The sequence below is a fragment of the Protopterus annectens genome, chromosome 6.part0 (genome assembly GCF_019279795.1).
Source record: "Protopterus annectens isolate FY-2018-M chromosome 6.part0, PAN1.0, whole genome shotgun sequence".
NCBI classification, from domain to species: Eukaryota; Metazoa; Chordata; order Ceratodontiformes; family Protopteridae; genus Protopterus; species Protopterus annectens.
In genome coordinates, this window is record NC_056737.1 from 946,124,365 (window position 1) to 946,147,460 (window position 23,096).

A 23,096-nucleotide genomic window follows, 5' to 3' on the forward strand; every position below is an offset into this window, starting at 1 on the left:
CATGAATAAAAGTGGGACAAAGTTCCATAAATAGGGGCAATCTATAAATATTGCTCTTACAAACTTAGAATGTTGAAAGATTAACAGGTTTTGCATTAGCACGTGTTTTCTTAAAGGTATGAAGTGTGAAACTGAAATGTTTGTCATGATTTTCTAACTGAAATCTTTAATGATTTGCCACTACTTTGCCAGAAACATAAGATTTTATGAAAATCAGGCCAAAAATAGGGGTCAAAACTGGACATTCTGTAACAGTCTGTACAGTTAACAGGTATCCCTGTGATTCCAGGCCTCACGTACATCCATTATTTATCTGGCTGTGTACTGGTGTATTGTTTGCATCACAGTCCCAGGTACACTCCCATTTTTCCCATTATATGTACTTGCAGTGTGTCAGTAGCAATCAGTATATTTTGCTGGAAACACTTGTTTTCATTCAGAGCTGCGTGGCCTAATGCACTATACTGTAGTTGACAGGGGTGATTATTTTGCAGATGTGCCTAATACTGTGCAAAACGCATAAGATCTATAAGGCACATTTAAGTGGGTTTGAGTGGGTTTGCATGGTGCACCACTTAGCTCCACTCAAACCCATGTTAAAAATTAAAGAAGAAAAGAAAAAGGTGTTGATAGGACAGTGGTGAAATGGGGGAATGCAGGGGAAAACATAATGAAAGAAAGGTAGGGTTGTGCAGGAAGGGTGTAGGAAAGGGCCATAGCTTTCAATTTCTTGTACAGCAACAGCTGTGCAGTTTTTTCAGACTTTGAACATGAATTTGGACCCTCAATCCCCAAGACACATAGGTTTATATGATAGATTTGTAGATTATGTGTTTATTTTGTGGAAAGGGGATGTACAACAATTGGATACTTTTGTTAATTATTTAGAATCTACAACTGAATTTTTAAGGTTCACAGTACAATCATCATTAGAGTCTGTAGAGTTTTTAGATATTTCATTGAGAGTAGATAATGAAGGTAAGATAAAAACCTCATTATATCATAAGCCATGTTGGAAAAATGCTCTATTGGATGGGGAAGTATGCACCCATAATACATTTTTTAAGAATGTTATGAACGACCAGCTCCTAAGAACACCCAGACTTTGTAGCAAAGATAGTGATTTTTGCATCAATTGGAAACAACTGAAAATAACTTAATAGATTGTGGTTATAGAACTAGGAATGTCACACATTTATCAATGCAGATTAATTCTATGAGAAGTGGAAGGGGTAGACCATGTTTTTTGAGAAGTAATAATGAACTAGTCAGTAATGAATGACAGAATGGATCCACGGTTAGGATACCTTTTACTTTTAGTACTGACTTTAAATATATAAGGGATATAATACTTTATAATATAAAAAATAATTGGAAATTTTTGTCGGATGACAGAATTAGACATATAGTTAGTGAGGTGCCTTGTTTTAGTTACAGAAGAAATTGTAACTTAAAAAGTTTATTATGTTACAGATCTAGGCAAAATAATGCAAACAAACTTCATAGTAGCAGATTAGGTACATATCCATGTACAAGGTGTAAGGCTTGCATGCATATTAAGATAACAATGAATTTATATATCGAGTCACTGATAACAGGTATAGATATTTACATTATGCATGTTGTTTACCAAAAATGTGATTTATGTTGCTACATGCACAGAATGTGCATGTTTTTATGTTGGTAAGACCAACAGAATGTTAAAGGAGTGTATTTTACAGCACTTAGGTGATATATGCAAAAATGTACAAAGAGTGCTATAGCTCAACACATTATTGCATATTCATGACATAGTTTTATGTTTATGGTTATATATCTTTTCACCCCTACTTTAAGGGGTGGCGATACAGTGAATGCTATGGAAGTAAAATAAACTTACTGGATAGCTGATTTAAGAGCTGACATTCCACCAGGCTTAAATGGTTTTATTCCTTTAAAATCCATTTTAAAAGCTAGGAGATGTTAGTAATTTACTTGGTTAATTGAATGATTAATATGTGATTTGTTGTGATTGGTTGTACATTTGTATTTATACTATTGTTTCACATCTGTGTGTTGTTCTGATGAAGGAGACATCTCCGAAAGCGGTCATTTATTTTATTGTTTTATTAAATTTATGTGCTTTGTCATGATTGTCCTACTGTTGTTTTTCAAGTATTTTTACGTGTGTATATTGGACATCTGTGGATCATACATGGCAGAGTGAGCAGTTCACCATCTCTGGCCATGAACATGGGAACTGTCTCTGCCAAGAGTGGCACTGGCACCAGCATGGCCAGTGTCAGATGCGGTGCTAGTAGCTGATAGTGACTGCTGTCTGCTGGGCCCATGTCACCCATGGGACCATGCAAGATCATGTGTCCATGGCCTGCTCTGTTGTGGTGTGGACAGCACACTTCCATCTGTACAGCTGGAGGTACTGCCACTATGGGAACATGAGTATGCACAGCCATGTGGAGTCTAAGCAGATGGTTGCTGACCTACGTCCACATGTCTGATGCCCAACTCCAACCAAATGTTCCAGCACAGTCAATGCCAGTGAAAGACTGACACTGTCTCAGCCCACCGTCTGTCCACTACATCAGTGAAACGATCCATGTAATCACCAATGTGGTGGAGGCAGTCAAGGATGTCAGAGCAGCCTATCTGTCCCTGGAGGAGAGGTCTCAGCCCATAAATTAGTAGTTTATTGGCCATTTTGGGCTAATTTCTATCTCTTTCATTTCTCTGCTATAACACCCGCATTTGCAATGTTTTTGCACTAGTATACAGCTCAGCAAGCTCCTGCCTGGTGCCCTGCAGAGTTCTACAGCACCAGAGAGACAAAGATACACTTTAACAAAGTCATTTTTTGTGTTTAAATTACCTGTTTAACTGTTGTAGGCTACACACTCAAGTGTGATAGCCATTTCTGTGCATTTAAAGTGTTTTTTGATTGTATCTGTTTTATTTTCTGAAAAAAACAAAAGAAAAATATTTGTTTTCCCGCCTTTCTAAGCTAGTATAGTCCAGTTTTCAGGTTAGTGCTGAATTCAGAGCTGTGTTACAAGTTTCTGTTTGCACATACCTTACATGGATAGAAGGAAGTTTCTCTGATCACTGTGAGAGATGGAGCTTTGAGCAGCCTATCTGTCCCTGGAGGAGTGGTTTCAGCCCAGAAATTAGTAGTTTATTGGCCATTTTGGGCTAATTTCTATCTCTTTCATTTCCCTGCTATAAAACCCACATTTGTGAGGTTTTTGCAGTAATATACAGCTCAGCAAGCTCCTGCCTGGTGCCCTGCAAAATTCTACAGCAGCAAAGAGGCAAAAGAGAGACTTTGGAGTGATTAAGTATCATTTTTCTGCATTTTCATGCTGCCTTTAGCTAATTACACCTAAAACACCAATTTTCTAGAGTTTCTATGATTTGAAAAGCTTGTTTCAGCTACATATTGTACTTTTTTTACTGCCTGCACTTTAACAAAGTCATTTTGTGTTTAAATTATCTGTGTAACTGTTGTAGGCTATGCACTCAAGTGTGATATCCATTTCTGTGCATTTAAATTGTTTTTTCATTGTATCTGTTTATTTTCTGAAAAAAAAAAAATAATACTTGTTTTCCCACCTTTCATCATACCTCTCAACCTGTTAGAGCAAGAAATCTGAACAAAGCCATGAATAAAAGTGGGACAAAGTTCCATAAATAGGGGCAATCTATAAATATTGCTCTTACAAACTTAGAATGTTGAAAGATTAACAAGTTTTGCATTAGCACGTGTTTTCTTAAAGGTATGAAGTGTGAAACTGAAATGTCTGTCATGATTTTCTAACTGAAATCTTTAATGATTTGCCACTACTTTGCCAGAAACATAAGATTTTATGAAAATCAGGCCAAAAATAGGGGTCAAAACTCTGGACATTCTGTAACAGTCTGTACAGTTAACAGGTATCCCTGTGATTCCAGGCCTCATGTACATCCATTATTTATCTGGCTGTGTACTGGTGTATTGTTTGCATCACAGTCCCAGGTACACTCCCATTTTTCCCATTATATGTACTTGCAGTGTGTCAGTAGCAATCAGTATATTTTGCTGGAAGCACTTGTTTTCATTCAGAGCTGCGTGGCCTAATGCACTATACTGTAGTTGACAGGGGTGATTATTTTGCAGATGTGCCTAATACTGTGCAAAACACATAAGATCTATAAGGCACATTTAAGTGGGTTTGAGTGGGTTTGCATGGTGCACCACTTAGCTCCACTCAAACCCATGTTAAAAATTAAAGAAGAAAAGAAAAAGGTGTTGATAGGACAGTGGTGAAATGGGGGAACGCAGGGGAAAACATAATGAAAGAAAGGTAGGGTTGTGCAGGAAGGGTGTAGGAAAGGGCCATAGCTTTCAATTTCTTGTACAGCAACAGCTGTGCAGTTTTTTCAGACTTTGAACATGAATTTGGACCCTCAATCCCCAGACAGAGGGGTGAGAACAACATAAATGTATTGTTAAGCGAATTGGATTGAATTAACTGCATCCAGTGGACACATGTGAAATGGAGAGCTATGAATAGGGCAGTTTTTTTTGTGGGACAGGTGCCCACTTTTTTTAAGGGGAGAGTGGAATGTTGGAGAAGGAATGTAGATACATGTGGGGAGGTAAGTTGAGTACGAGAGATTGCATTTGCAGACAGACAAGACAGCATGCAGGAGCAGTGTGTCACATATGAGGGTGATAAACACCTTGGAAGAAGAAGGTGTTGTGGAATCAGAGATGCATGTGCCTCCAGACAGCAGCAGCATGACTGAGCTCCTTACCCATGGTCAGTCAACACTGCTCCTTTACTGCCCCAAAGGTGGCTGTGCTGAAGGCTGGGCACCAGGGCTACCAGGCCCCACCAGGTTATTGAGTCTGCCCTCAATCCACCACAGGAATTGTTCAAAACTCTTATGCACAATCCTGTGCACCATGGCTGGTAGTTGATCCTGGGTGACTACCACCCCTTTGCCACCACTGCCAGGGGGCTACAGGCCTGTTCCCTGAAGCCATTCCACCTGAGGTTGGTGCAAGGCCAGTAGAGAGGGCACCACTGGCGTGGGTCCCAGATGCACTGATACCCGGTCCCATGTCTGGCTGAGGTAGGGTACTCAAATCATCAGGAACCAGCCTATCCTGTCATGCTGTGGTGATAGAGGTATAGCAATGTGCATGGGTAAGTTATGAACAAAACATTTTGTTAGTTATAACAGCATGCCAGAACATTGGAATTAACCCATTAACATATTGATGCATATTATATGGAACACAACAATAAATAAGATACCAGGCAGTATATTAACATCATGCCAGTAACAGCTATGGCATAAGGCAAACAACATAGGAAATTTAACAAGATATGTTAATATGCAACCATTGTAATACATAACAATAATAAAACACATGCCCCAAAATAAAGTTTAGAGAACAGCATATGTTAGTAATAAACCATAAGCAATGTATAACAATAATAAATTTACATGAGGATAAGGGGTGGGGCGAGAGAGAGAAATACAGTCCATTAATACTGGCATAGGCTATGTAGTTTACAACAGTACTAGTATATACTTTACAGGTCTATCCTTCCTTTATGTATAAAAGTGACATATAGCTACTGTAGCATGTACATACCTCTCAAGCTATCCACCTGGGACAGTATGGGCCAAGCAACAACACCTGCAGATACACAATTACAGAGAATACTTACACATCAGGTGGACCTATATAACTACCAAGGTGTACTGTGGACTGATGTAGTGTGACTGTGCCATTTACATAATCATGTTGATGATACATCTGTGACAGAGGGATTATGCAACAGTAGTTGCAGTCCATGAGAGTGTGACACTTGAGAGACTTGTATTTGTGCAGTACAGAGAGTAAACAACTATCATGCCATCGTTGGCAGACATGGGGATAGACCTTCAGCAAACTTTCACAGACACTCCAGGCATGCAGCCATATCAAGAGTGCACATATTATTTATTTTATTTTATTTTATTATATTTTATTTTATTACTATTGTACTTTTTGTCTTTATTTTATGCAGTCTTATCAAATCCCTGGTCACTGCTTTTAACAGTATGTTACACCTGAACACATAAATTATTTACACATAATAAGGGCTACTTCACCATTTACCTGTATCCCCATGTAGAGAGAACATCTGTCTGTAATACATAACTGTTTCAGTAATATTCATTAGTACTTAGCATTGGATTCATACCCTGGTCTGTGTGTGGAAAAATGTACTTCAGACGGAACATTTAACAAACTGAGCTACTGAGTTACTGCTGACTACTGACTACTGACTGACTGATATTTGTCTAGAGCTCACCTGGAAACAAACTATGACCTGGTAATAGTGCTACAGTTTTATACTAGACTGAAGTGATAGTTGAACACACATGCATGAGATTCATGCATGACAGACATACTAGGTAAACTATACATTACTACATAGAATGCAGGTGTACACTATATACTGTTAGTGGGTGGAAATATCTGTGAAGTCTACAAACCATGTCAGATTATTGGGTTGGCTACCTCACCCATATAAAGTTGCAGATAGTATATTTGCAGTCTACAGCTATTACACTGTCATAGTTTCCTGCAGCACTGTACCTTGGAGCAGGAATGTATATAATTGAAATGCAATGGTTAACACAAGACAATCCTGATATACACAATATACCTTGGATGTTCATGTTATTGCTTCAGATGTTAGTGCAGAACAGGTGTCATAAGGCATTTCTTGTACTACAGGTCTAAAGCTACATTATTGCATAACAATCTTTATTAGCTATACCTTGAGACAGGTAGTGGTATTCGTTTGTGTTTTTATTTCAGAGCAGATGCCGCGGTGGTATGGCAGTAGTATTGTTACCTTACAGCAAGAGGTTCTCCCGTTCGATTCTCGGCTTGGCTTGGGACTGCCTTCTGTGTAGAGTCTGCATGTGCTCCCCACGGTTGGGTAGCGTTCGAAATACATGCGTGTGTAAATGGGCGTGCCTTCATTGAAGGTTGGGCATCGAGCTGGCACCTCAGCATTTTGTAAAAATTTACTGCCAATCATTAGGGGACCGGAGTTCCACTGTGGCAACCCCTTACCAGGAAAAAGACAAAAGACAAACAACAACATTTCAGAGCAGATGTCATAATCGATTTCATGAAAAACAACCCTACTTACACACATATTGCACAACACAGCTTTATTAAGGGTACCTTCATGCAGTTAATGGCAAAGTTGTGAGTCTTTATTGCACAACAGTTGATATAATACAGGTGTTGCAATACAGCTTTAATTCCACAATTATTGCAGTAGAAACTTTATTTCATTTACATTATCAGGGTTAATGCTTTAGTTTTACCTGTTTATTGCACTATAGTTAGCAGTAACCAGTTACTGCAGTACAGACCTACATCCACATTCATTGCAATATACAAATCTTTACTGTATGTACCTATTGACAGTTAATGCTTTACTCTTTCTTGGTTATTCAACTATAGATTGTAATTTCATCTGTATTCACCACACTCACAGCACAACCAGGCCAAGCACTCTGCATGTGCCTCTAGGTTTCAAGCTCTCTCCTCTGCAGCTGTAGGGAGAGAAGCACATGATTATGCATACCTGTCTATCAAAAATTCAAATTAGATATTGGTAAAATAATGCTAACAGTACTTACAAACTTGTGAGGCACTCCCAGCCTGAGATTCCTGGACCCAGGTGTCCAGATGATCTCCCTTCCAATGCTTCAGGTCATCATAATGGTGACAGACCTGCTCACCTGTGTGGACAATACCTGTAGCACTGGTGAGATTGCATGACAGACAGTCCCAGGCCTCCGTCTTGCACTCTGAGCCCTGGAACTACCCCTGTAATAGTTTGTCTTCATGGCCTTTCACCAGGAGGCCAACCATGACCCTGGACTCCAGAATGCCCCACGTCTGTGCCCAGAAGCATGCACCTTCTCCAATGCCTGCCATAGTTCCTGTACAGTTCAAACTTCAAGTGGTTATGCTGTATTCCTGCCTGTTGCAATTAATATAGTCGGTTTTCTTGCCCTTACATGCCATTGGGCAATTTTTAAAAATGCTGCACACCGCTTGGCACCTAGCAAACCAGTGCAGCTTAGCTGAGCAGTGCTTAAACTAGCAATGCTTAGAACTGCACAAACCAGCTAAGCACAGCCAAGCAGTGCCAAGTACTGCCAAGCAGTGCCTAAACAGAGATAGTTTAAGCAGTGCTTACCATGGCTTAGCAAGGCTTAGCAGAACTTAGCTAAGTGCAGCAGATCATGATTAAAAAATAATTGTTTAATTTCCCTTCCATGTGTTCAAACCCCTCACCTACTGCACAAATGGCCATAACTCTATTCACTTGGCTACACGGATATGTAGAATGCCAATATACTTTTACATATACCTCTGAGCTACATTTAAGCACTGCTAAGCACCATGCCACACCATGCAAACCCACTAAGCAATGCTTAAATGTGATCTTTGAATCAAAAACTAAATGCATCCAGTTTCTATTTTTCTATGTCTGGTACATGTCAACTTCTCTGCACAAACTAAAAAAAATTAAATACATTGATATCATGCACTTGGACAGTGCAGGGGGTGTGTTATTCATCTGTGGACACAGTTAGTGACACACTCCCTACACTAATTCAATAACCATGTTCCATAGGTCTTCCTCAGCAATGCGCCATCATTAATATGCATGGTGCGCTACCGAGGGGGAATCTTGTATATGGACACGGTAACTTCTGTGTAGGTTCTACACTATGCCTTTATGGAAATTATTAAATCTGGAGGTATGTATTTTCTACAGCATTCTGTTACTGTCTCTGTATATTCCATCAGGGACCAATTTACTGAAAATCTCAGAGGGCATCTGGTCAATCTGTCTCTCTCCCTTGGGTGATAGGAAAGCCTTCTCCTATTCAGCTATCGTTATCATCTACTTTCCCCACCACACTGCCTTCAATCTTCTGCTTTTTTCACAGAGTCTCTCCCTTTTACTTCAGTTCTTGTTTTCCTTGTTGACCTTCTGGATATCATAGACACTTCAGGTAGTCATTTCTTTTAACACTTTGCAGTAGGTTACAGGCTTTTGCTAATTTATACTGTTTATTGCCCAGAGGTCTACATTTAGCTGCTTACACTTTTGTTGCCATCTTGAATGTCCATGGAGGAAATATTTTCATCCCTGGCTAGCACTTTTAGTAAATTATCAGATACTTCAGGGCTTTGAATAAAAGTCCTGGGTATGAAGCTGGCACTGAATTTGTTTGCAAGGATGTTGGCAATGTCTATTAAGGCATTTTAGGGTTCTGGTTCTTATTTTTTTAACATAGATAAAAAAAGAGTTATAATTATCTTTGTCTTCAGAAACTATCATTAGTCCATAGACTTCTTTAGTGGACCTGATACTGGTTTTTCATTTTTTTTGTAATGATTTTTGATATTTCCTTCAAAGAGAAGGGATTTGGAACTGATGTATAGCTTAAGAAGTTTTTCATTTTGTTGTAGAGTTTATTTATGGTTCTGGTTTATTTCTGAATCTGTCATGATAATCATTTCTAGTAGGGACTGCTTGCTCTATGGATTTTATAAATGGGTGTAGAATTTCTTTTTTTTTTTTTCAAATCTTTATTTTATTTTAGTTTCATTAATAATATTGTAATGTACAATAGCAAAGCTTACTTGACTGTTAATAGCCAATATTCACAGGCAGATAATGCCATTAATAAGCCAAGTAACAAGTAAATACATGTGAGATTTGTTTTCATCATATGAAAGAGAAAAAGAAAAACAATTTCAAAAGGAGCATATTGTTATTAACACTGTACGTTTTTATATAGTATAACTGGCACAAGATTGAAGGTCAGTGGTTGAATAGAAGATGAAATAAACAACCTATACACAACTATTTACATATAGTGCTATATTTGTTAAGTATTTACTTGTTTTATTACTGTGATAACTCTTAATAGCAACAGTTAAAGAGTACAATGAGTTGGATTCTCTGGAGGGAAGGACTTCCAATAATACTAGTACAAGAGAACAGAAACAAATCAATTCTATATTATTTTAGGACACAGTTTAGGGTAGAATTCCAAAAGTTGAGATACTTCAAGCGTTTGTTGTTATTGTCTATAGTTAGTTTATGGGATTAAATATATTCGGATGCCATATTAGCAAAATCTTTCCATTCTAATTTAGAGTGATCCATCAAGTTCTCGGTAATAAAAAGCTTAATTAACATAAAGAGAGTAATCAGGATCTTCAAATTTCTAGTGGGTCTGCCAGCTTGGCTTACATGTAGTATAGCAAATTCCCAAGAAAGAGTGGATTTCCCGTAACCAATTTTCACAAGTCTGATCCTTAGTGAGTTCCATAAATTGTTGTGCAAACTTATAGTACCATAGAATGTGTAAGAGGTTGGCTATCTGTGAGGTGCAGAAGGGACAAGGAGGTATTTAGAAACAAATTGTTTAGATGCTCAGGGGTATAGTAGGCATTGTTATTTATCATTAGCTGAATAGATATTAGCTTCTTGAAGGGGGGAATCTGTTCATATTATTTATCACATGGGATATGTGGACATCAGTCAATTTAGGATTCTTATCTCTCCAATATTGTGCAAATGTAAGAGAAGATTGGTATTTAATATTAGAGATTAAATTATATGAAATTGATTTCATCTTTTTTTTTAATTTTTAGACATTTCAGGAGGGATAGAGCAAGATTCCATTTCTTTCTGTATTCCATTTGGGAAGTTTCTGAAAGTAGAGATTAGTTCTTTAATCTGTCTCAGAATTATTGTATATTTGTTACTTAGGTCAATTTTTTATATCATTTAGAGAGTTGTCTTTAACTTTATAAAAATCCCAGAGAGTAAAATTTTTGGTTTGAGGGAATTGGTCAAGATTTATCATTTTATTACCTAGTTTTAGGTTTGGATTTAGATGGATGGGCTGCAGTAGGATGAGTGCGTTTGCTAAGTGCAGTGAGGAAAAAAGGTTTTTAAATTAGTTGTCTTTATATCTGATTAAGTTATGTCATTTAATGTCTTTTAATATAGATTTATCTATGAAGGGCAATGATTTGTGGTTTATATTAAATAGTTTCACATGTGCGTGCCATATATCAACCCAGTGGGGAGAATGAGTTAAGCTATTTGGATTATGGTCAGCAATTAAAATGACTCAGTTAGCACATATTATGTCATAATATAATCTGAAATCTGGTAATCCCAATCCTTCATTGTTCTTTGGAAACATTCATTTTGATATGGAGATTCTTGGGGACTTAGAAAACCAGATGAATTTAGTTAGGGTTGTGTCTATTTTTTTAAAGAAGTTTAAGGGAATGGTAACATTTGTTACATTAAATTGGTACAATATTCTGGGAAGGATGACATTTCTATAACTGTTATTTTATATAGGAAGGGAAGTTTCAAGTTTTTCCATCTGTCCATGTTATTTTCAATATTTGCCCATGTTTTGAGAAGATTGTTATGAAAGGAGTTTTTATGATTATGATCAAAAGTTATCCTAGATATTGAGAAGTATAATTGAGCTTAATTTGAGTAATGGGGAATAGCGGTTCATTATGGGTATTCAAGTTAATTGGAAATATTTGAGATTTGGAGGGGTTGATTTCATAGCTGGAAGCTTTTGAGAAAGTATCTATGGTATTTAGAATTTTAATAAGATCAGTATCAGGTAGTTGAAAATATATAATGAGGTCATCTGCAAAGGCTGAAAATATAAGTTTTTTACTTAGTATATTGGGTATATAATGATAGTTTTTTGTGCTAAATATATGAATAAAGGTTCAATTTATATGTTAAAGAGATATGGTGAGAGGGGACAGCCTTGTCTTTTACCGTTATTTAATTTTATTTTAAAAGAATACAGTTTATTGATAGCTAGAGTAGTAAATGAAGAATTGTAAATAATTTTGATTATATTTAAAAAGGTATTTGGAAAGTTAAATTGTTGTAGGGTCAAGAACAAGAAATCATGGTTTACCCTATCAAAAGCTTTAGTGGCATCAAGTGCCATAAGATAGCGAGGAAGTTTATGTTTTGCAGAAAGTTGCATTGCTACATCTAGGGTAAGTTTGTTATGCCAAATTTGTCTCTCTATCATGAAACCTGTTTGTTCCAGGGATATAACTGTGTGTAGAACTTTTTTTAGTCTATTTGCTAGTGTCATGGAAATAATTTTGATGTCTACATTAATAAGTGAAATCGGTCTATAGTTTGTTGGGTTAAATTTGTCAGTATTAGGTTAATAAATAAATATGGTTTTGGAGTTGTTAAGATATAAGTCTGTAAATCTGAATTTACAAATATATTTGAAGATTTTAAGAAGGATAGGAGACAGTTTCAAAGCATTTTTTTATAAAAGTTAGAAGTAAAGCCATCAGGGCCTGGGGCTTTATTGGCTTTTAGGCTTTTGATTGCCTCTGTAATTTCTTCTGGCCTTAAAGGGGTCTCTTGGAGTTCAACGTAATGCTTTTCAATTTTTGGAAATGTAATATTATTAAAGAAGGAGTTGTAAGTCTCTGGGTGGATTTTATCTTGAGGTCCGTAGATTTTTTTGTATATTTTCTCAAAAATGAGCAGAATATCTTCATTATTGGTGAGTGCTTCATTGTTGTAGGTGATTTGTGTAATTCTAAGGGGAGTCCTGATGGGTGTTTAGAAGTCTAGCTAATAATTTGGAGGGTTGTTGCGTTCATTCAGAGTATTTAGCAAGGATTTTCATCTCTCAAAATTAGAGGTTCTGTACATGCATTGAGTATAATTCTTTTTGATGATTAATAAGTTGAGTTTCTAACGCGAGACTGAAATTTTTTTTAAGTGATTTTTCAGTGTCCTGGATTTTCTGTTTTATTTTAGTTTCTTTTTCTCTTGTAAGTGTTTTAAATTAGGAAGCTTTTTGAATCAATAGGCCCCTAATTTTGGTCTTAGTGGCTGTCCATAAGATGTCTAGTGAAATGTCAGAGGTTGAAAAACTGGTGACCAGTTCATCTAGTGTGTCATTGATTTCTTTTATTATTTCTTCTTTGTCCAGAAGATTTGGGTTTAGGGACCATGACTGGAGAGTGCTATGTTTTGGAGGGTTTGTTAAAGGGATAAGTTTCTGGGTTATTTTGGAATGGCCAAGTATAGGGTTTTTGCATTTAGAAGAGCTTCTGAGATCAGAAAGAAATCAATCCTGGACCAAGATTTGTAACATGGGAAGTAAAATGTGAATTTATTCCCTTGATTAAGGTGGTTGGTAGAGATAGATGGGTTGAGTAGGTGAAGTCCAGCATTAGATCCTCTAGAGCAAGTAAAGCTTGCTTATTGTGTACTTTGTTCTGGTTGAACATCTCATTTAAAGGATCAATAACCATATTCCAGTCTCCCCCAATACATAGTCATGATTAAGAAATTTTAACAGTAGATTGTATATTTGAATTATGAAATCCTGTTGGTTTGCACAAGAACCATAGATATTTAGAAAAAGAGTAGGCCTGCAGGATATAGAATTGAGACAACTAAAATAACACCATCTGCCAATGTTGTCTGCACCATATTCTAGAATCCCCTCTTGACATTTTTTTTTAACTAGTATAGCTACTCCTTTTAAGTTTGTTTTGCTACCGTAAGCAATAAATGAGGTTAGCCAAGGCCTGTTTCTATCCTTGGTGTGGTCCTCATTAAGCAGGTGTGTTTCTTGGAGAAATATGATGTTTGCATATGATTAGTAGATTAGGTGTAAGAGTAATTTCTTTTTTTAATATCCTGTAAGCCCTTCACATTCCATAAATCTGTCTCCTACATCTAAGGACAAAAATGGTGCATAGTATTATTATAATAGTTTTTTGAAGTCCTTCCATCTATGTGTGACAGGAAAAATTTGAACAGAGATACAGTATAGTTAGGTTTTTTTTGTAGCACCAAAGTGTCTTAGAACTACTACTGTGCCTAACCACATAACTACCAAATCTAAGAGAAGTGTTAACAAGATAGGTACTGAATCAAATAAGTAGCAAACTTTTACATTGAAGGTTCATATAGAGTAACTAACAAGCTGTTTCATTGCGAACCAAAACAACATTATATACATACTATATACAACTATCACTGAGCACACGATGTGCAAGCTCCACTCAGTCAAAACACTCTCTTACTATGCTCCATTATTGGGCTAATAGAAGAATAAACTTTGCAAAATACTGCGGTTATATGTATATATGTTTAGGATAAGAATATTAAGTTTGCATTTATGCTTAGGTCATTACTAGGGCAATTACTTTATCTAATCTGGGCATAACGGAGTAGAAAATTAATCTAAAACAAGTTAACATATAATTCTCCTTATTAATTGAAGATCAACTAGATTCTGGCAACTGACGTAATGTCAGACCTTTAGGTAATCTTAATTATATGAAATCAGGGTTTTTAACATATGTAATAAGAACTGGTATGATTCGTTCAGTTAGATCATACAATTAGTTATGATTATTACAGTTTAGTCTGGCCTGGTTATATGGTAGTTATTACCATTCATTATATTTACAAGTGTGTTAGACTAGTTAGGTCAGTTGGATGAAGCACATAATTATTTAGTTGCCAACACTGTACTACTGCAGTACTGCAATTCTTTAGGATTATAGTTGAATGCAGTTATTATACAAGCATTTGACTCAAACAAGCATATATTCTCCCTGAAAAGTATTAATAGGGCATCAGTTTCCTAGCACTGGACAAGTCAATGAATATTAGCCATTTAATACTAGCATAAAAAATCTCTAATATACTTTATTTTTAAGTATCAAAGCTATAATTGTGTAGCTTTGACATTGTCAACTAAGTAACTTTAAGATCAATAATACTGTATAAAACATATACTGTAGGTTCCATTTGTTACTTCCAGTTCAATTAATATATATTTGCACATATACTGTTTTTCATTAACTTTTGCCTAATATGTTGGCTAACCTTGCATCTTCGGGTCTTGAAATGCAATTCTTGGCTTCAGTTGGAGAAATGGAAGTCCGGATGAGTCTTCTTATTTCATTAAATTGGATTCTTTATATTTTATTTAGTCCTGGTTTTCACAATGTAGAAAGCAAAAAATGAGCTTGCTGCAGGGGTTGACAATCCAGTATCACCGCATAAGGGGAATCACCAAAAACAGGAAGTGTAAAGGGCCTTATTAGTGCAGAGCATGTTTACTAGTGTGACGTGAATAGGTGTAACCATCCGTGATTTGGAATGTTAAAATGGAGTTCTCAGCCAACCTTTTATGGTTCCTCTAGTGCTCAATTTGAGAAAGAAAGGAAAATAATGGGCAGAAAGGCCGCAAAGCAAGAGACGAGTCGTTTGAGGCTTCTTTAGGCGTCACTTTTTATCACAAACGGGGAAACACAGTATTTAGGTGAGCTCTTTCTTTTTTTTATTAGGTTATTTCTAGGATATTTTTCAAAGCTTTGGAACTTCTCCAAAGGCTTTTATAAAGGCAGTCTTTTCTTCTGAATTGTTCTTTATTAGGTATTTCTGGTTGTTGTATGAAAATGATAAAGTACTAGGATATTTCATTTGGAATTTTATTTTTTTGTTAGGAGAAAAGCACAGAAGGGAGCTAGTTGTTGTCTTGGTTGTTTGATAGGCATTGGCAGGTCATGTGCAAATGAGATTTGGTGACTATGCCAGATTAGTGTTCCCTTTTGTTTTGCTGCATGAATGATTAGTTGTACATGGTGATAATTTAAGATTTTTGTGTAAACCTGACGAGGATTATTTGGGTTCTGTGATCTGCAAAAAGTTCTCTGGACTCTTTCTATAACAATATCTTTGGCAGTGGGTTGATTATCCAGCAGTGAAGTAAAGATCATTTCTAAGGTGTCATGTAGCTGTGCTTGGTTATATGTTTCAGGAATTCCTTGCATAAAGACATTGTTTCTTCTGCTACGAGCCTCTAAATATGTGATCTTTTGCTGCATGTTTTCTATAATAGATTCATTGTTTTTCAGTTGTTTTTGGAGTTCCTCTATTTTCATCCCATTAGCTGTAGATTTGGCTTCAGCATGGCCTAGGCGAGAAACCATTCGTTCCAGTGTAGATCCTAAATTTGTCATTTGTTCTGAAAAATTTTGAATGGCAGATTGTATGGGCATTAGAGCAGGTTTTAGTTCATCCATAGAGTAGGCCCCTTCAAGTTTTACCTTGGAAGTAGATTTCACTGTGTCCTGTTGTTTTTGAGTTTGTTGACTTTTGGATAAGGTTTATTTTTCAGTTGGGGCTAATTGTGATAACTTGGTTTTAGTTGTTTGTATGTCCAGTTGTTCTTGTTTATTAGGCATGATTAGGTAATAGATTAGAGCAGATATTTACTGTGTGCTGTCTTTGCTGTAATTAAAACAAGACCTCAGACTGCCATGTGGTTTGCTATAGTATATTCAGAATTCATATGATATGTTTTTATGATAAAAGAGCAAGACATTTTTAAAACTGGTTTATCCAGATGATTAGTTGAAGGTATTTCTGTCTGCGCTAGATAGGATTTGTAGATTGATGGGTCTTGATTATGAAGTTTCAGATTGTGAGTTGTGGAGCTGTAAGGAGAGAGTATTCACAGGCTGTCCACCATCTTGGAATCCCCCAGTTGTAGATTTTCTTAGTGAAGCTTTCTCCACTTTCAAGGTTGGAGGTGATGCAGTCAAGAGTGATTTTTTTTTATATTTCATCACAGAGTCCATTGAAGTTGACATGTTCATAGTCTTTAAATTAAGTGGGGGGTATCCTACAGGAGACTTTTAGGAGTTTAAAGGAGAAGCTCACAAATTTGAGGTCTGACTTCACTGGGGAAGGAGATACCAAAGGAGTGGTGCAAGAAGCAGGCATAGTGTTATTAATCAAATCAAGAGCGTTGCATCCTCAAGTAAGTTCATTACTATATACTTGCCAAGAGAGTTTTTTGTTTATAAAGTGAAGGAATTTTTAGGAATATCTTAGATTGGAAGTATAAGTGTCCCACTTTATTGAAAGGTTCTTGAATTTTCCCAAAATAATGGAGTTTTTGCTGATAGGGTGATCAGTTATCATCAGGGGACAGGGAAGGTGTTTTGTCACAAACTATTAGATCAGTTTGTGGTAGCATTGCCACCTAACCATTTTATTTTGGTGGACTATCCAGAAATCAAACCAACTGTCCAGTAGTCTGGAAAACATTGTGCAAACTTCAGTATTCTGTTTCAAAAAAGAAACAGACTATCGGAGTTTGTTAAATCATCAGATTTACTATACTGTTTTTACATAAAAGCATCAAAAATCAGAAAAAAGAAGGCATCATGAATGGAGAAAAAGATGGCTTTCCTCCTCATCTGCCATGATGATGATGTCATGGAATGGGTAAAAAGTGGACATGACAGGGGAAAAGATGGGTGTGGTTATAGGACTTGCAAGGAGTGTGGCATTGGTCCAATTTTAGCCACAATGAAAGGCAGCAACCTTAGTTTGTGGGTCTGTAGACTTCTGCTTGGAAATAATAGTTGCCACTGAGTCTGAAGACAAGAAAAGTGCAAAACCCATGTATAGACGGAGTGTTCCCTTTACATTTAAACAATGCATGAGATAAATCTAGTTCAAGTCACCAACACTTAACATTCTTTTACTGGCCCTTTCTGCCTTATAGTCTTCAAAATTTCACTGGCAGCAACTTTTTTCTGTTGTATCTCTGAGTTGCAATGGGAAAAGACTCTGCTGTCAACTTCCACAAACTTTACCAGAAAGAAAAAAGAAAAATCAAAAACAGAAATAACTGAAACAAATGTCAAAAACTGAACCCAGGCCTACCTTTATACATTCTTGAAAGCATTTAATCAAAATTAAAATATTAACATAATACCTGATGATCTCCAATACAAACACAGTTACATTAAACATTTTAAAAGGTGAAATGAACATCTGACAGTTTTTATCTCACTACCAAAATAAACACAAAAATAAATAAATAAACCAATGAAATAGAAATTTCAAAACATGTGTTAGCATTCATTTCAGCTCAGTTTACTAAAACCTTCCTTCAAATGCAAATCAGACAATGAGAGAAATCAACACCTTGATGTACAGCATTGTGGTATTATAATCACACTGAGTTAAGTTCACTTCAAAATATTGCTGCAAGTTCATTTTTGGCAATTTGCTCGGCTTTATATCCAGCTTTCACTCAGTATAGTGATCCCAGGTTACCCAAGCTGAGTAATCGGGCATCAGCCAGCCAGTATCTTAGTATCCCTAGGCTGTTGGAATTTATGATGGGTACACATCTGGCAAAGGTCAGAGTAAGCCGAGTCCCCAAGACACTTAGCACCACCACATATGAATGTCGTTTTTGGAGACATTAGTCAATGGACCATTTTTCTACACCACTGACCAGCTAGCCTTGACATGGCACACAATCTGTGGTTTGTGGTCTTCTATCCAGAGGATAATGCACACCAGAGCTGATGCCTAAAATGGTTGGTCTAAACAACTCCTTCCCCATTAACCATCACGTAGAATCTATGATGCTGCTGCCCAAGACTATGCTTATTATATTAGGTGCACTCAGTTGGCATACTTCTCCAGTTTTAATAGGTGTGCTTGGTTTGAACCCAGCACTTTCTATTCTTGAGGCAGAAAGACCCAGCATATTTTTGTGGATGTGGAAGGAACCTCACAGAGACATAGAGAGAACATGTAAACCCTACGCAAACAGTAACCAGAGATGAGGATCAAATGCTGGACCGTGTGTCTTTCGGGAAATTACCTTTGCCATTATGTTACTGGAGTGTCCAGTAAACACATGGATGCAATGTGTGAGAGAATACCTGTGGTAGTCAGTCATTATTGTTGAAGAAGGTAGAAGAGTGGCTTTGCCTTGACAGATGTAGTGACAGTTGACATGACAACAAAACCCCATATAAAAATGAGAAAAAGGGGGTTGATGATGATGATGATGATGATGAAAAAATTGTTACAAAGTTCACTTTGCAGAATCACATATTTTAACTTACATCCACAATATGAATGTTGAATCTTCTTCTGGCTTTTCCCAGTTAGGGGTCGCCACAGTAGATCATCTGTCCGCTCATGATTGGCAGTGGAGTTTTATAGTGCTGAGTTGCCAGCCTGGTGCCCAACCTTCCACAGAAGACACACACATGCACACACTCACAACTAGGGCCAATTTAGAGTGTTCAATCCACCTATTGCATGTCTTTGGGATGTGGGATGAAACCGGAGCACCCGGAGGAAACCCACGCAACCACAGGGAGGACATGCAGACTGCACACAAAAGGCACCCCAGCCAAGAATCGAACTGGTGAACCTCTTGCTGTGAGGTGGAAATGCTAACTGCTGCATCACCGTGGCTGCCTCAATATGAGTGTTGAATATGCTATACAATATTTAATAGTTTAAGTTATGCCAACCTAGCAGAACAGTAAAACTGCAGCTAGCGAAGCAAACACCCATAAGAAAGACATGATACTTCAGAATAAATGTATTCTGCTTGATGATACCGTGTTTCAATAACTAAATTAACTCCAACCCTGGGTTTACCTATGTGTGAACGAAGCATGTACTTTAATTCACTGTTTTCTGAAAACTGAAGACTGAAAATGATGAGTGAAATAACATAGAAAACAACAACAACAACAAAAAAGCAATCTTGTTTGAGGAGCAAAGCCCATTATGCCCTCCATGTCATTCCAACTCCACAGTTACACCGCAGTGGAGAAAAGGGCAAAACCCTTGGAAAGCACTCAATGACATGTAAGTATCCAATAAATGTCATAACATTGTATAGGTGGAAATGCCAGAAAATTATTTTTTCCAACCACTTAAGTAACTGAGGTCTTAATGACACAATTCTGGATCTTATCCATTGTTACTACTTAAATAGCAATAAGTAGATGTAAAATGAAGTTATATTGATTACTGATCAGTTTGTTTACCTTTATATGGAATATCAAAATATGCCCGTTGATTTTAATGATAGCCTCTGCATGTTTGCTGGCAACATTAAATTCAGTGATAAATGTAAATGACTGCAAGTATTTCTTTCCATACTAAATGTTTACCCAGTAAATGTTTAAATTTTGCTTATCAAATATACTGTCATGCCAATATTTTTTCATCCACTTTGTTTAAGACTAATAATAATCCCTCTTAGTCTGTTTCTCAAAATGTGATTTAACTCTACTAAATTCATGTCATGTCATCCTAGTTAGCTGGATTTATTGTGGAAGAACTATCCGTCTTTGTGCAGTGATATAATGAGGCAGCAGTAGTTGTATTTTAATTAATTATTAGCTGCTACCTCTTTCATATAGAATTTAAGGACACCAAGAAATGATGTAAATGTACTACCTTATCTGATATCAAGTACTAATGGTACATAACAATTAACAAGATGCATACAAAACTTCTTTCATTTTAGTATGTTGCATGTCCCTGGGATGTGTCCATTTGTAAACAGTAAAACCTATATAATATCTAAAATACTTTAGATAATCTTCATGGAACTATTGAAGAAACAAGATGAGAATATACTTGAAAGACAAATAAGCATACTAAAATCACTTAGCATACTCAAAAGCTGGGAGTAATACCAGCTCTCAAAATGAAATATTTTAGTTGAGTAAAACAACTATAGGAAAAAAAAAAAAAACTTCTGCTACAAGATTTACATTGGATAAGCAATCCCCTCCCCCACTGCCTTCAAGCTGTGTTGATATTCATTGTTACTGCATAAAGCATTAATATTCATAGTGACTAACACATCACTAAGGTCAACATTACTCAAAAACATTATAAACTGCTCAGAACCTCTGACACTTTTAATACATAAATGACACAAATGGTTTTCAGGTCAGGATGTTAGCTCAGTGTTTTAGATATCTGCTTCTTACCTCTGAGGTTCAGAGTTCAGTTCTGAACACAGAGTGCTGTATTTATCGAGTCTGCATGACCTCTGCACGCCTATGTAAGTTTTCTGAAAGGGCTCTGATTTCCTCCCACCTCCTTAAAACATGCTTGCTGATTGGCTAATTCATTAGTGTCCTTATGTATTGTATTTACCCTTTGCATTTTGCTCAGGGTTGTGGCTAAAATGGGTCATTGATGACTGGTTAACTAACCGGGTTAAGAAATATATAAAACAATAAAAAAATAGAAAAACTAATGGAAGCATGGAGTTAATGTTAATCTACCCTAAGAATTTTAGAAATACCAAACAATGCAGGCATTTTTGTACAAGGCACATTTAACTATCTGTACAAGTGAGAAATTAATAAACTATCTAAACTGAATTAATTTTTACAGTTTAAACAAAAAATGATAAAATCTAACCGAATGTCATACTATTTATGTTCATCTTGTAACATAGTAAATGTTCATGTTTTGCTTTCAGCAGTGGTAGAATTCTTATTATATTCTTCGAGAATGGTATAGTAATGCTAGTTAATTCTCACAATGCTTCTCTTTATCATCTATAACAAGTATCTTGAAATTTAAAAGGCTGAAAGTATAGCTGAGCCTCACTAGATTGACTAAGGAGAGAGTCACAGGTAGCTGGCTTTCTGGGGCTAGGATCTGTCAAGTCACACAGGCACTCAGGTCATTGTAACACAGGTACCAGTATGACTTTGTCATAGACCATGTGGGTGTTTATGACCTGAGATGTACCTCCCTTGACATGATCAAGCTCACTGAGTATGTGTCTCGGGCAGGTATGGACCTAGTACTGAGCAGAAAAATACCTTCTCCAAGGACGATGCCACGTTACCAACAAAAAATTATTGATTGTAACAATTAGCTTAGCTTCTAGTGTCAGTCCAGTGGGTTACAACTTTTGACAGCCTGTGAGGACATGGTTGGCAGGCCATGCTGCTTTGCCAGTGGTGGTCTGCACTTATCCCCTCTAGGCTTTTGGACAGTGGCAAAGACATTTTCAACCCCTATAATGTCTTTTTTAGACAATGCCAAACTGATAAACCCACCAATGTAACTGAACCTATGAAGGAATATCTGAAGGTGGTATTGTTCAGTACTAGAAGTCTGAACAAGAAATTCCACTTCCTACAAGCCTTCCTCTCCTTGGAGAGTGTAGACATCTGTGTAGTAATGGAGACATGGTTTAAAGTCACTGCGAGTACCCCAGCAATGCAAGATTGTAATGCCTTTCACATCTTTAGACCACCTGCTGCACATGAGGGAATTAAAGGTGGAGGAGTGTCAGTCTATATTAAGACTAATCTCACATCCAGACTAGGCAAAGTGTATGACCAACTGGAACTCATACATGTGCAACTCACCATAAACAGGGTGCCATACCATAGCCTTGCAACATATAGGCCCCACTCCGTGTTGCAAAAAACTCATATTACCTATCTCAATGTACTAGAGTCCCTCACCTTTTAACCAGTGCAATATTCATGAGGTATCTCAACTACCCCTCTATAGACTGGGAATCCTACACCACCTCTTGGATGGCACAGTGGTGCAGTGTTTAGTGTTGTCACCTCACAGCAATAGGTTCTCCAGTCTGATTCTCAGCTGGGGTGCCTTCTGTGCAGAGTCTGCATGTCCTCCCTGGATCTGTGGTAGTTTCCTCTGGGTGCTCTGGTTTCCTCCCACATTTCAAAGACATTGGTCTGGAGCATTTCTCCCCAAGCTGAAAATGGGCTCTGTCCCAGTTGGACTTTCCTGGTAAAACAAATGTTAAATAAATAAACTTCTACTGCACAAGTCCAGTGATTCATAAACTTTGTTAATACAAACATTCTGGAACAGTTGATCCATTCTCCTACCAGGAGTACAAACATCTTTGACCTTGTATTAAAGAACATGTGGGGCCAGAATTTCTCATCCAGTGTAATATCTTCACTCATCAGATCTGACCCAACTTGAAATAAAAATTAAATGTGGGGATCCAGCAAAACCAAAAACCTTTAGGAACCATTCCAAGGCTAACCTTTCTCTACTAAGCAACACCTTGGCCTAATTCCAAGCACCCCCAAACCCAGT